The sequence below is a fragment of the Podarcis gaigeae genome, assembly GCF_964106915.1.
Source record: "Podarcis gaigeae genome assembly, chromosome: 9".
Lineage (NCBI taxonomy): Eukaryota > Metazoa > Chordata > Lepidosauria > Squamata > Lacertidae > Podarcis > Podarcis gaigeae.
The window spans coordinates 2,577,095-2,589,410 of NC_139685.1; the positions used below are offsets into that span (position 1 = coordinate 2,577,095).

The 12,316-nt window shown below is 42.1% G+C and overlaps 2 protein-coding genes across 5 annotated transcripts in view; one reads left to right on the forward strand and one right to left on the reverse strand.

The window, feature by feature from the left end:
• The window catches only part of TSPAN3 (tetraspanin 3), a 939,276-nt gene that overhangs the window by 897,873 nt on the left and 29,087 nt on the right, over positions 1–12,316 (forward strand). The gene's annotated exons all lie outside the window — the stretch shown is intronic.
• The window catches only part of SH3TC1 (SH3 domain and tetratricopeptide repeats 1), a 41,766-nt gene that overhangs the window by 28,328 nt on the left and 1,122 nt on the right, over positions 1–12,316 (reverse strand). Inside the window, exon 1 of one of the 4 annotated variants that reach the window (XM_083698197.1) lies at positions 10,591–11,528. The exons of 1 other annotated variant lie outside the window; for it this stretch is intronic. The gene's annotated coding sequence lies outside the window, so the exon portion shown is untranslated. Of the gene's footprint in view, positions 1–2,106; positions 3,391–7,713; positions 7,814–10,590; positions 11,529–12,316 lie in introns of those variants that run through there. 2 more of the 4 variants (XM_083698195.1, XM_083698194.1) reach the window with 2 other exon arrangements.

The following is a 12,316-nucleotide window of genomic DNA, read 5'->3' on the forward strand; positions in this document are numbered from 1 at the left end:
ACAATTAAAAATGATCTGATCAATGTTTGATGAAAATGAAGAAAATGAACCAGATGATAATGGAAAAAAGGAGTCAGAGGAATATGAGGCAGAAAATGGAAATGGGGAATACACAGAGGCCCTAGACCAAACTGATGAAAAGTTGGCAGGACTAGATCAAGAAATGATCAAATGGAAGGAACCTGGTGGTCATGTGGAAAGGGAAAGGGAAATGGATGACCTCCATACAAGGATTTAGAGGAGAAGTCACAAATGATTTGGATAACTATCTGGATATAGTGTTGATGAAGTGAAGAGCAGAAAAAAAGCTTTCAGTCTTCATTCCTGGCCTTTTTTTAGTTTTAGCAGAGAGAAAGTACTTTGCATACAATCTGGAGTGAATTAAGAGAATGTTGCTATTAAAAAGACTGGGGGAAATAAAAATGGAAGGTCTAAGAGGTGGAGATTGGGATACCATCGTAAACACAACAGGACACAGAGCTGAACATATGGATCTGGATATGAACAAGCAGATATATAATGAGAAACAAAAATAGAATACTGGTCCAATGTGTGATCTTAGCGGAGGGACATGGATAGAATAATTTAGTATTATTCCGTATGGAGTAATGATGTGGGGAATTAATAAAGGTAAAATTAAAATGGTTAAAATTCATTAATAATAATAATGGGTAGTGGTTCTTCTTTGGATCAAAGCTGGTTTGGAGGAAAACACATCAAAATGCAGTATTTCATATGATACAGGATATGGGTTGCTGCTAACATTGTGGGTACACATCTTCCCAAAGTAGTGCTGGGATGACACTGGACCGGATGGGTGTATGGACACAGTCCTAGTTATAGTTGCCACCTGACCCCCAGGACCAAGGCAGAATCCAGGAACACCCTTAAGCCGCTGATCTTTCAAGAAGCCCCGTATATTTTAAAGTAAGCAACCCCCATCCAGAACAGGTTGCAGAGCTAATCCTGGATTAGTTCTCCTATTGCACCTCTCTGTCTTTACACGATTAAACCTCAGCTTGTTAATCCACATCCAATTAATCATTGCTCCCAGATAAAAAAAAAATAGACTTCTGCTGTCTCTCTGGAATCAAAAGAAAAGGAGAGATACAGCCAAGGCTCATAACCATATTCCTATTTATGGCACCCCATCCTGCACCCAGAAGAGAACTGCTTTTCAGCAGCCAACACCAGAAACCCAACTAAATGTATGCCATCAATTGCCAAGGATTTGCTGGGGTGCATTTGGAGGGAAGAAGCAGGAGATGGGGGGAGGAGCTGTTTCATCCTTTCCCGGCTGCCGAATTCCCTTTTCCCCCTTATTAACCTACAAGTGGGAGAAAGTGGCCAGGGAAATAAACTTTCAATAGTAAATTGCCCCTCCCGCTGCTTCTCCTTAATTATAAAATGGCCCCCACTTTGCACACCCATGGTAGACACCAGCTGGGAAGCTCTTGTTTACAGTTGTCATTCAGCTTTCATTCTGTTAACCCCCAAACTACACCAGCTGTCATTTTGACCTACATGGATAGGGGGAAAGACAGTGTAAAGTGTGCATATGGAAGTGTGGGGGAATGACTTAGGACTTAAGGGTTCATTGGATTTCATATTCTAGGAAGAGAAAATAATCTATCCTGTGCAAATTCCTGAAAAGCTGAGTTTTACATCAGTTTGCCATTCCCGCCCCCCCAGGCACCGCAACTATTTTATTTTACAGACTAATCCCCTTCTCTTCTCTTCTCATGCATTCAGTCTTCCTGCAAAAAGCTGCGTTAGTTGCCCAGTATCTGAACTAGCCGCAGAGAGGGCCAGCCCAAGACATTTTGCTAGTTGAAGCAGAACGCCAAATGGTGCCTCACCCCAACCCCACGTTAAGGTCAAAGGACCATAGTAGGGAAAGTTATGTTGGCACTTGAGGCAGAAAAATCTCACAAGTGCCTCTTCCCGACAGTCAAAATACAACAACAAAATTAGAATAGCTAACAATTTGCTGCCTTTGTTCTGAAGTAAACACCTCCCTCTGCCTAATGATAGGGTCGGCCCCATGAGAGCCACAGAACTGAATCAAAACACACAAACAAAAAGTCTGAGAGAGAGTACACCTACCTCCCAGCCTTGCTGGTTCCTAATTTTCACTTCAGCAACATAAGGCACATTTTACCAGTTTTGTTCCAACCAATTCCCGATACATCCTTTCCTGTTTGAACCTCCCCCCACTTCTCTTTTCCTGTTGGCTCACATCTGATCTGGACAGTTTAGCTAACTCTGCAAGTTAGTTGACCATTAACAGACACTGTTAATCTTAGCGTCTCTTCTTTAAAAGTGACTTGTTGCTCTTTGCCTGTTGAAATCCTGAACTCCAAGTTAGCAGATTATATCCTTTTTATTGCTTTCAGCTTTTAGAACCAGCGCATCACTCAAGGGGCAGACTTCAGCTTTGCTTTTGCCTCCTGCAATCAACAGCAGAATAAATGGAGGGGCTCAAGTCTTCTTGACCAACAGCTCAGGCTGGAAGCCCTTCCCCAGGCCCTGCCAAGGGGGGACTCCCATGTTTACTCATTGGTGAGAAAAATGCCAGTGTTCAGGAACCTGTCTTCTCCCTTCATATATCCTAGGGTGGAAGCCTTTGCACAGAAAACAGGCACTGTGCTGAGCCCTGGATCAAATTAAGCCCTAATAGAATCGATGATGGAACCACAATGGTTAAAAACATTTAACATATTGACTATAATCCACCCAAATCACAACATAGTAAAGTAAAGGTGCAAGTCAGAGTGACACACAAGCAGCTCAGCAATGTTAGCACAGTTCCACTGGGTGTGCCAAAGGAACAATCACTGCATAAAAGGTCCTCTCTGACACATGGTCACCAACTTCATAGACCTAGGCAGCGGACACACCAAGATGGCCTCTAACTGAGACCTCAGTGTGCAGTCTGGATGGTATGGGTGCACATGGTCCATCACATAGCTCAGGCCCGTTTAGGGTTTTATAGCTTAAGCACTTTAAAATGGGCCAAGAAACATAGCAGAAGTCAGTGTGTAGCTGGTATAATACAGGAACTGGTGAAGCTGACTGTTGTGCACCCATTAGGACTGTGGCAGCCACAATCTGAACCAGCTGAAGTTTCCAGACTGCCTCTAAAAGCAGTCGCACATAAAATGTATTACAGGAGTATAGTATGAACATGACCAGAGCATGGATCCCTGTGGCTAGGTCTACCTTCTCTAGAAACATCTGCAGTTGGGTAAAGCTAATAAAACAATCCTGGCTACCAGATTTAAATGTTTTTATGTTTAATGTTTAATTATGCTTTTATGTATGTTAGAAGGCACCCAGAGGGGCTGGGGAAACCTAGTCAGATGGGTGGAGTGCAAATAATGATGTTGATGATGATGATGATGATGATGATGATGATGATAATAACAACAACAACAACAACAACCAACATTACCTGGGCTTCCCCAGTCAGGAGCACACAAACTTGTGACCCAGGGCTCTTACAATCAGTCTTCCTGACCAATGTAGTTTTTCTCAGTCCGGAACCATTCATGCTCACCTAGACTGAGTCCACACGGGTGGGTGTAGTTACTTACTACGCATTTGAAAACCCTCCAATGTAAGGTGATGCCTAAACATCAGGCTCATGTGACCAACTCCTTGATGACCACAATAAAATTAATGCTGAAGACCAGATTCAATTCAACTCAGGGCTTATCTACCCGTAATCTTTTTCTGCTGCTTTCTTCTGGGGAAAACTGCTCTTTAGTGCTCAATCGGAGCAAACAGCAATTCGGGTTTTCTCCAGGTTGATGTTTGCTCCGGCTGAGCACAAAAGAGCAAGTTTTCCCTGGGAAAGGAGTGGGACAAGGGGGAAACCGCTCAGAGTTGTGCTTTCTAGACACGGAACAAGCGGAAATGTGGATGAGCCCTCACAAGGGGTCTTCTTTAGCGGTCAATGAATATACAAGTCATAATGTTGTCAATGGAAGTAATTAATTTGACTGATCTATATAGATATGGTGACCTGACCTACAATAGAATGTATAATAGTTAATTGCAGCCCTAATTTATGTTACTCTATAACTTTCTGACTCATAGGTCATATTTGGCCCAGCAAGGGTCCCAATTTCACCCACAAGGCCATTTTCCAAAAACTACTTGATTTTAAGTGAATTGCCATCTCGTCCAAATTTTGGTCAGGTGGTCGTCTGGTCATCCGGTCAAGTTATGCTGTTACTGAGAAGGGGGCAGAGGTCAAGAAAATTTAAATTAGACACATGTATGATTGATTTTGGCCATTTCTAGCAACTATCACATCTTCTGCTTTCATAAATACTACTAGAAGGAATACAATTTTAAAAATCATAATTTGACTCCAGACTTAGGGCTTGTCTACATTCAAGCATTATTTAGCTGTTGATTGACTTTCCCCTTATCTGAGTTAGACAAGAGTGATCTACACTCACATATATTTCCGTTCATAACAGTAGGCTTCCCCTTCTAATGTGCTGGTTCTATTATGCCTAAAAAAATATCAAGAGGGCATGCAAAGAGGGCTTTTTTGTGTGTGTGTTAAACCCACTCAAAAGTGTGCAGAAGCACATAGTCAATTGTAAATTTTCTTGTGTGGTTTTCTGAGAGATGAAATGAAAGGGGAGTGAACTAGGACGAGTTACAAGCACCCCCAGAAAAGAAATAATTGAGCAAGTAGTGGGCATGGAAAGAGTAGCAGAAAGTGACAATTGATCCCCACCCCCGCCACCAAAAAAACCCTCACCAAAACAAATAGTATGAAGAAGCCCCATTTCCCCCAACTTATTGGATTAACCCTGCATTAGGTAAACCTAAATTTTCAGGGGGAAAGCATAAAGATTTGCGTTTGAGGGTAACATAAGATGGACTGTGCAAATTAAATGCGAATACAAACCGTAAACTCCAGTGCAGCCAAACCCTAACAGTACAAGTTAGCCCCATTGAGTTCAACTGTATTCAATTACAAGCATTTATTTACAGGATTGCAGTCTGTTTGTTGCCCTTAGGCCCAATGAAATCAATGTGAAAAGAATGTCAGGTCTATCCTTCTTCATTGATTTCAGTGGGCATTGTGTGCAAAAAAGCATACACACACTATACCTTGAAATCACATTTGTGTTACCCTTTTCCTCCTCAAAGAATTCTGGGCAGTATCATTGACCCCTCACAGAGATATAATTTCCATAAATCCTTTACAAACTAAGGTACCCAGAATTCTTTGAGGAAAATATGCTTCAAATGTATAATAATAATAATAATAATAATAATAATAATAATAATATGCCACCCATCTGATTGGATTGCCCCAGCTACTCTGAGCATCTCCCAACAAAATATTAAAACACACACAAAAGACCTCAACAGAAAGCATAGTGTGTGCATAGTTTTTGATGACCTGGAAGCTGTCTGTGGACAAATGCCGGCTCCCTCGGCCAGTAAAGCGAGATGAGCACCGCAACCCCAGAGTCGTCCGCAACTGGACTTAATGGTCAGGGGTCCCATTACCATTACAAACCAGCGGTCAGCAACCTTTTTCAGCCATGGGCTGGTCCACCGTCCCCCAGACCATGTGGTGGGCCGGACTATATTTTTTTGGGGGGGGGAAATAATGAATTCCTATGCCCCACAAATAACCCCGAGATGCATTTTAAATAAAAGGACACATTCTACTCATGTAAAGACACAGATCCCTGGACCGTCCGCAGGCCGGATTTAGAAGGCAATTGAGCCGGATTCGGCCCCTGGGCCTTAGTTTGCCTACCCATGCTCTAAACCCATATTAGGAAGATGTATATCCCCTTTATGTTTAAGATCACAAGCTGTATGTGATATTCCGTTCTCATTCTACTCAGGATCACTTGGCTCTTTCTACATAAAAACAAATACTCAAAACATGTCCACCTACAATCCCTTTTGGATAGTTTGATGCATTTAGGTTTCTTTTGAAAGGAAGCTGAGATATGCATGACATATGAGTGGGGGAAAGAGAACATTTCCTTTTATTGTTTTCTTCAGGGCCAGCACAGCTTCCTGCTTCACTGTGTCTGCATGCTCAGCTGAATATGCAGCGGATTTTCAGATGCAGCCATCTGAAACACCCTCCTGGAGTGCAGTGGTTAGAGCAGGGGTAGGCAACCTAGGTCCCGGGGGCTGGATGTGGCCCAATCGCCTTCTCAGTCCAGCCCGCGGACGGTCCGGGAATCAGTGTGCTTTTACATGAGTAGAATGTGTCCTTTTATTTAAAATGCATCTCTGGGTTATTTGTGGGGCATAGGAATTCGTTCATTTTTTCCCCTTCAAAATATCCTCACAGAACTCTAGCCCAATGGGTGCCATTAATTTGATTTTGAAATGATTTTGGAAAGATTTTAGAATGCTGTGTTACTTTGATTGTTGTTAGCCGCCCTGAGCCCGGCTTCGGCTGGGGAGGGCAGGATATAAACAAATTATTATTATTATTATTATTATTATTATTATTATTATTATTATTATTATGTTCATCTATTTACTGTGTCCTTTTAGTGAGAGTCATTATTTATGTATTTAATTTAATTGTTTTATTATGATATAACCCATCCTGGGACTTTGAGGTAATAAACAGGTAATAAACATTTCTTTTTTAAAAAACCTGCAAAGGTTTGAGATTTTGAATCTGAAAGGTGGGGACTGGGGGAGAATTAAGTGTGCCTGGAACCAGTGGATTAGGCCCCTAAACTGACTTTGGACATGGCTGCTCCATAAACATCTGAGGAAGCCACTGGGAAAACTGAAGCAGGGCAGTCTTCCTTCTGGTTTAGTAAATGAGGAAGACTTTTGTTTCTGACTCTGCCAACTGCTAGCATGCAACCCAAAAGATTCCCCCCAAGGAAAATGCACCTTAAAAATGTTTGCCCACCTCTGCCTTACTGTGTTCTGAAAAAAAGAAAAATAGGTCTGACATAAGACGACACATCTACATGTTACAAGAAAAAACTCTCACTCAATATAGTGTAATTTAATTACTGGTGGGTAGGGAAATAATGTATGGCATAAAACATTTATTTCCCCTCTGTCTGAATCCATTTTTTTAAATGAAAAGGGGAAGATGTACACCTTTCAGTACTGAAGCTGAAGATGTGCAGTCAGATACAATAATGTTTATTGTGATGTTGCACAACAATGTGCATTCAAAGCATGTTAATAGAATGCATATTAAATCAGTATCAAACTATTTCTCCCCAATCTAGATCTCCCTTCATACAAGATGCAATAATAATAATAATAATAATAATAATAATAATAATAATAATAATTTATTTATACCCCACCCTCCCCAGCCAAGACCAGGCTCAGGGCGGCTAACAACTGATAATAAAATCAAGTTGATTAAAATACAATTTAAAAGATTAAGATACAACATTAAAACATTTTTACAGGAGGAGAAAGGAAAAAGAAAGAGGGGGAGGGAATCAAACTGGCTCCAAGCCAAAGGCCAGGCGAAACAACTCCGTCTTACGGGCCCTGTGGAAAGAAATCAGATCCCGCAGGGCCCTGGTCTCATGAGACAGAGCGTTCCACCAGGCCGGAGCCATCACTGAAAAGGCCCTGGCTCTGGTTGAGGCTAATCTAACTTCCTTAGGGCCTGGGACCTCTAGGGCATTGCTATTTATGGACCGTAAGGTCCTCCGTGGGGCATACCAGGAGAGGCAGTCCCGTAGGTACGCGGGTCCTAGGCCGTGAAGGAAGATTTGCTCCATCTGGAAGGCCATGCAAGTATCTGTATGAAAAATAGAGATCATAGACACACCATCATCTTGTCTAGTTGTCCCTTAAAACTGTGGGATTCATCCAGCCTCATATAACCAACATGTTTAACTTTAATTAATGCATGTAGGGGTTAAGACCATAGAGTTAGCTGTCCTGTCAGGCTTAGCTAGGTCACACCCCCTCACCGTGGGAAGACAGGTTACTTAACTCTTTGTTCTCTTCCATTTTCTCTCTTCAGCATGTCACCCTACCCTGCTCTAAGATCAGACCACATGGCTTTAGCAAGTCATCTTAGAGTTTCTATACAAAAATTTTAGAAACTCTTACAACTTTTTAAAACGATGTTGTTCTGCCTGCTTTTTTCTTGCTGCTGCATGGAAAAGCACATCAATCTGACCTCTGAAAAAATTGTCAGTAAACCATTTTTAATTTACCGAAGCCGTGGTCTCTTTCTATATTAAGGGAAGTGAGAAACTTAGGAAAGAAACTTAGAAGAGGATATTTTAAAGGTCTAACAACATATATTTCCAGTATTTTACTTTTGTTTTGTGATTTTAAATATCTGCTACGGCTCTCTCACCACAAAAATCTTGCAGGCAATAACTCTGGCGTCATCTGGCAACTCACTTCTTTATGGTAGTTTTAAGGAACTGCTCCAAGTGGCTACCATTGCACCATAGATTCTTAAAGACTTCCCCATGTAGCAGTTACAAACCAAGCAGCACACTGGAAGCAAAATAATCTGACTCCATCTGCAATGCTCCCTACCACAAACCCTAAAAGCAGTGAATGACATCAGCCCTTATATTGATCCATACTATATTAATCCGTATTATATTAATCCAGTCACGCTGGTTCAAGCATATATCTGGAAATAAGTCCCATTCCAATCTTAAATTCAGATGCACTTTCATAATTCACATCCAAAATAAGATTAAAAAATTGGACCCATTTAAGCCATATGTTTTGACGAAACTCACAAGTAGGACATGTGCTAGTCAGAGAGAGGCAGCCATCTCAGGTGAGAGGTACTAAAGACGGCAGCTAAAGAGTATTGGAGGAGGGAGCGCTATATGCCATGGGGCCTCCCTGCTATGCTAGTTTGCTGCCCTCAGGCACAGTGAAAGATGCTGTCCTATTCCCACTGTCAAAGAAATTCTGTGTACACACTATACTTTTAAAGCACAATACCCCCCCAAAAAAACCCCACATCCTGGGCTCTGTGAGGTAAACTCTAAGCCAGGGGTCCCCAAACTAAGGCCCACGGGCCAGATAAGGTCCGAGGGACTCGTTTATCCGGCCTGCAGTGACCCCTGCTGCCTGCTCGATTTTACCAGTACTGCACTGTGCGGCTTCCCACTTCTGGGTCGGAGGAGCACCAGAAATAGCTTATGCGCAAGTGTTATTTGTGCACGCATGTTATTTCCGGTACACATCCGAGTTGGAGGAGGGCCGTGCACATGTGAACAAGCTATTTCTGGTGCTCCTCCAACCCGGAAGTGTGCCAGAAATAGGGTGTGCGCACGCATGTGGGCACACGCTCCCCCACCCTCCAGCCCGCCGTGCAATTGGCGCTGGAGACACTGGCCCGAGGTGCGGTAAGTTTGCTGACCCCTGCTCTAAGCCAGTGTTTCCCAACCTTGTGCCTCCAGATGTTTTTGGCCTACAACTCCCATCATCCCTAGCTAGCAAGACCAGTGGTCAGGGATGATGGGAGTTGTAGGCCAAAAACATCTGGAGGCACAAGGTTGGGAAACTGGCTGCCATCTTGCCTGTTGTCTCAGCCAGCAAGATGTCTTGAGGCAGTTCTCCTCATCACTTCCAAACTACTCGCCTCCTCCTGGCATGCTCTGATCCATGGGGTCACAAAGAGTCAGACACGACTAAACAACTAAACAACAACAACCAGCTGATTATTAGCAAGAGAATAAATGGTGTTCAAATCCAGAAAAAGCCAGCTAACGCTGGAGAAGCCCAACAGGAAGAAGCACCAAACACATCATATATGCCCCTGACTTGTTTCCTTGCCAGCTTTCTATCTTCACATCTTGTGTTAAGGGGTTTTGTTTGTTTGTTTGTTTGTTTGTTTGTTTAATTGTGAAAGGAGGAACACTTTAATCTAAAGGCTAAAAAGCAGTTGATGTGCAATTACCATATTTTACTCACTTGGCTTTTCCCTGCGGCTGAAGCCTTAGAGCAATTATAACATCTTATAAAGAATATGAAATCAAACATTAAATATCAGCTGAAAGACAGTTAATTATCTCAGAAGAGAACCCAATGACCCTGACACAGACTGAACTTACTCCTCCAAAAAAATCTAAAAGTACAAAATACTATTATTTAAAAACAAAAACATGAATATTTCCCTAGCAGAGAAAGAGTAAATAACGTGCACCTCAGTTTAAAACCAAACTAAAAGAGTAACAGCATGAAGTTAAATTATCAAACAGTTACCAAACAAACATACATACACACACATAATAAGAAAACATTGCCTCTTGACTTCATAAATGTAGGGATAATTAAAAATAGCTAATTCATAGTCACAGAAATATTAGTTTAGCTCCCACCCCAATGATACCCTATTTTATTTCTTCATTTTTAGGGCCTTACAGGACAATCCTTGCTCAGAAGTAAACCCTAGTGAATTTGGTGGTGCTTATTCCCAGGTAAATGGGGTTAGGATTAAAGCCTTAGTTCCAAAGTAAAATATTAACTAAATGCTTTATCCTTATATATCTGGCAGCTAATGCAGAGAACAGAATCCTGAAAGCTTGAGTCACAGAGAGAGATGGAGACACTCACCTGACAGGGGAGGCAAAGCAAAGCAATCCAGCTGTGAGAAGGCCAATAATGGGAGGCTTCAGCCAGTAAATTGGGCAGGTGGGTGAATTTAAAGGGTAATGCAGACTCCATACGACAGTATTCCCTGTTCTGGCACCTTCAGTCTTTCCCTTGGCCCATCACTCATGTCCTTTCTATGCAGGAAAGATTGTACAGTATTCATCTCTGCTAACCATTGCTATGTTGAAAGGGAATCTACTGATTTCAAGCAAAGCTCTCTGAGGTACAAATCTTCATGTGGGAACATGAGGATGCTTTGTGGCCACTGTGGCTGGAGTGTTAAAGAAGCCCAGGAGAGGAAGCAAGACACAGAGTCCGTTTCACTTGGGAAATTCCAGATAACTAAATCAACATAGGGGCCCCAAATGGAGTGGAGTTGCAGAAGGAAGTGGGAAACGGAGTAAGCAGTGGGTTGGAAAGCAGATATGTGAGAGGATCAAGGCAAAAACAGGCTAAGCAGCTGGAGAAGGCCTCTAAGCATGTCAGTGGATGGTCACAGGAGCCGGGCATCTGGGAGTGGGGGGGGGGGCAGAAGGCAGAGGACCAAGAGCCAGAAGCGGACTGAATTCCAGTTATTGGCCTGAACTAATGAGCTAAATGTTAACTGCAGATGTCTGGCAAAATGTTATTAGATGGAAGATATATGTGCCATTGTTGGTGTCCTACGTGCATTGTAGCTTTGGAGGGTACGAAGGCAGTCAAAGTAAATGTCCTTAAAACAAAGCAAACCAAAAACCTGCAGTGGGTGGGTGGGGGGACTGGAATACAGCTACCAGCTTTTTCTTTTACTGGCCTGAACCGTATGTGTTTAATCACAATCTGAACAGTAACTGAGCTGGTGAAAATGTGGCAGCCTTAGGTTCACTCACTGGTTATGACCATAATCCAAGATGGGGAGAGAAAGAAGTCAAGTGTCTCCACAAAGCTGTAGTCCAAACTGTATTTTACAGTCATAGAACTTGGTCGGAGAATTTGAGGGAGGTAATAGCATGTCCACTGGATACACTTTCCCTTTAAGCAGCTGCTGTGGGCTGTTTGAAAGCTCCAGAAATATTTTGTTCCTGTTATTTTAAATATTTCTAAGCCATCTTTCAAGGCAAAAAGCTCTCCTAAGGCAGCTCACATAAAAATATAGACTTGCAATGCAAAACTTCAATAGAATACCATAATTTTAGAATAGAATACCAACCATTTTAAACACTATTTAAACCCAGCAGTAAGACAGCTACTAATAATCCAGAACTTGTGAGAATGAAACTAAAAAAAGGATGACCTCATACCTCTCTGAATTGTTATCACTGAATGCCTTAAAGCTGTCACTGGATATCTCTTGGTGTTTTCCAGAACAAATAAATGTTATGGTGTTAATAGTCCCTCAGAGGATCATTATGAATAGCTCATGACAGTTATTTTCCAGATCTGGGAGGAGGAATGTTTTTTCATTGTCTTCAAAGACAGCTGGCTATTTCTGCCACATGGCATTCTTCAGGACCATAAATCAAAGTATAGCCACTCCTGTACACGGTTCGGAACAAATTTCTGATCACTAAGGATTTTAAAGTAATGGGATTATTATAAACTGGTTGACAAACATGGCCATAATAAAGCAATGTCTACAAAGGTCAAAGGAATATCTCAAGACTGCTCATTGCCAGCCTAATATTTGGTCCGTATTCACAATTCCAGC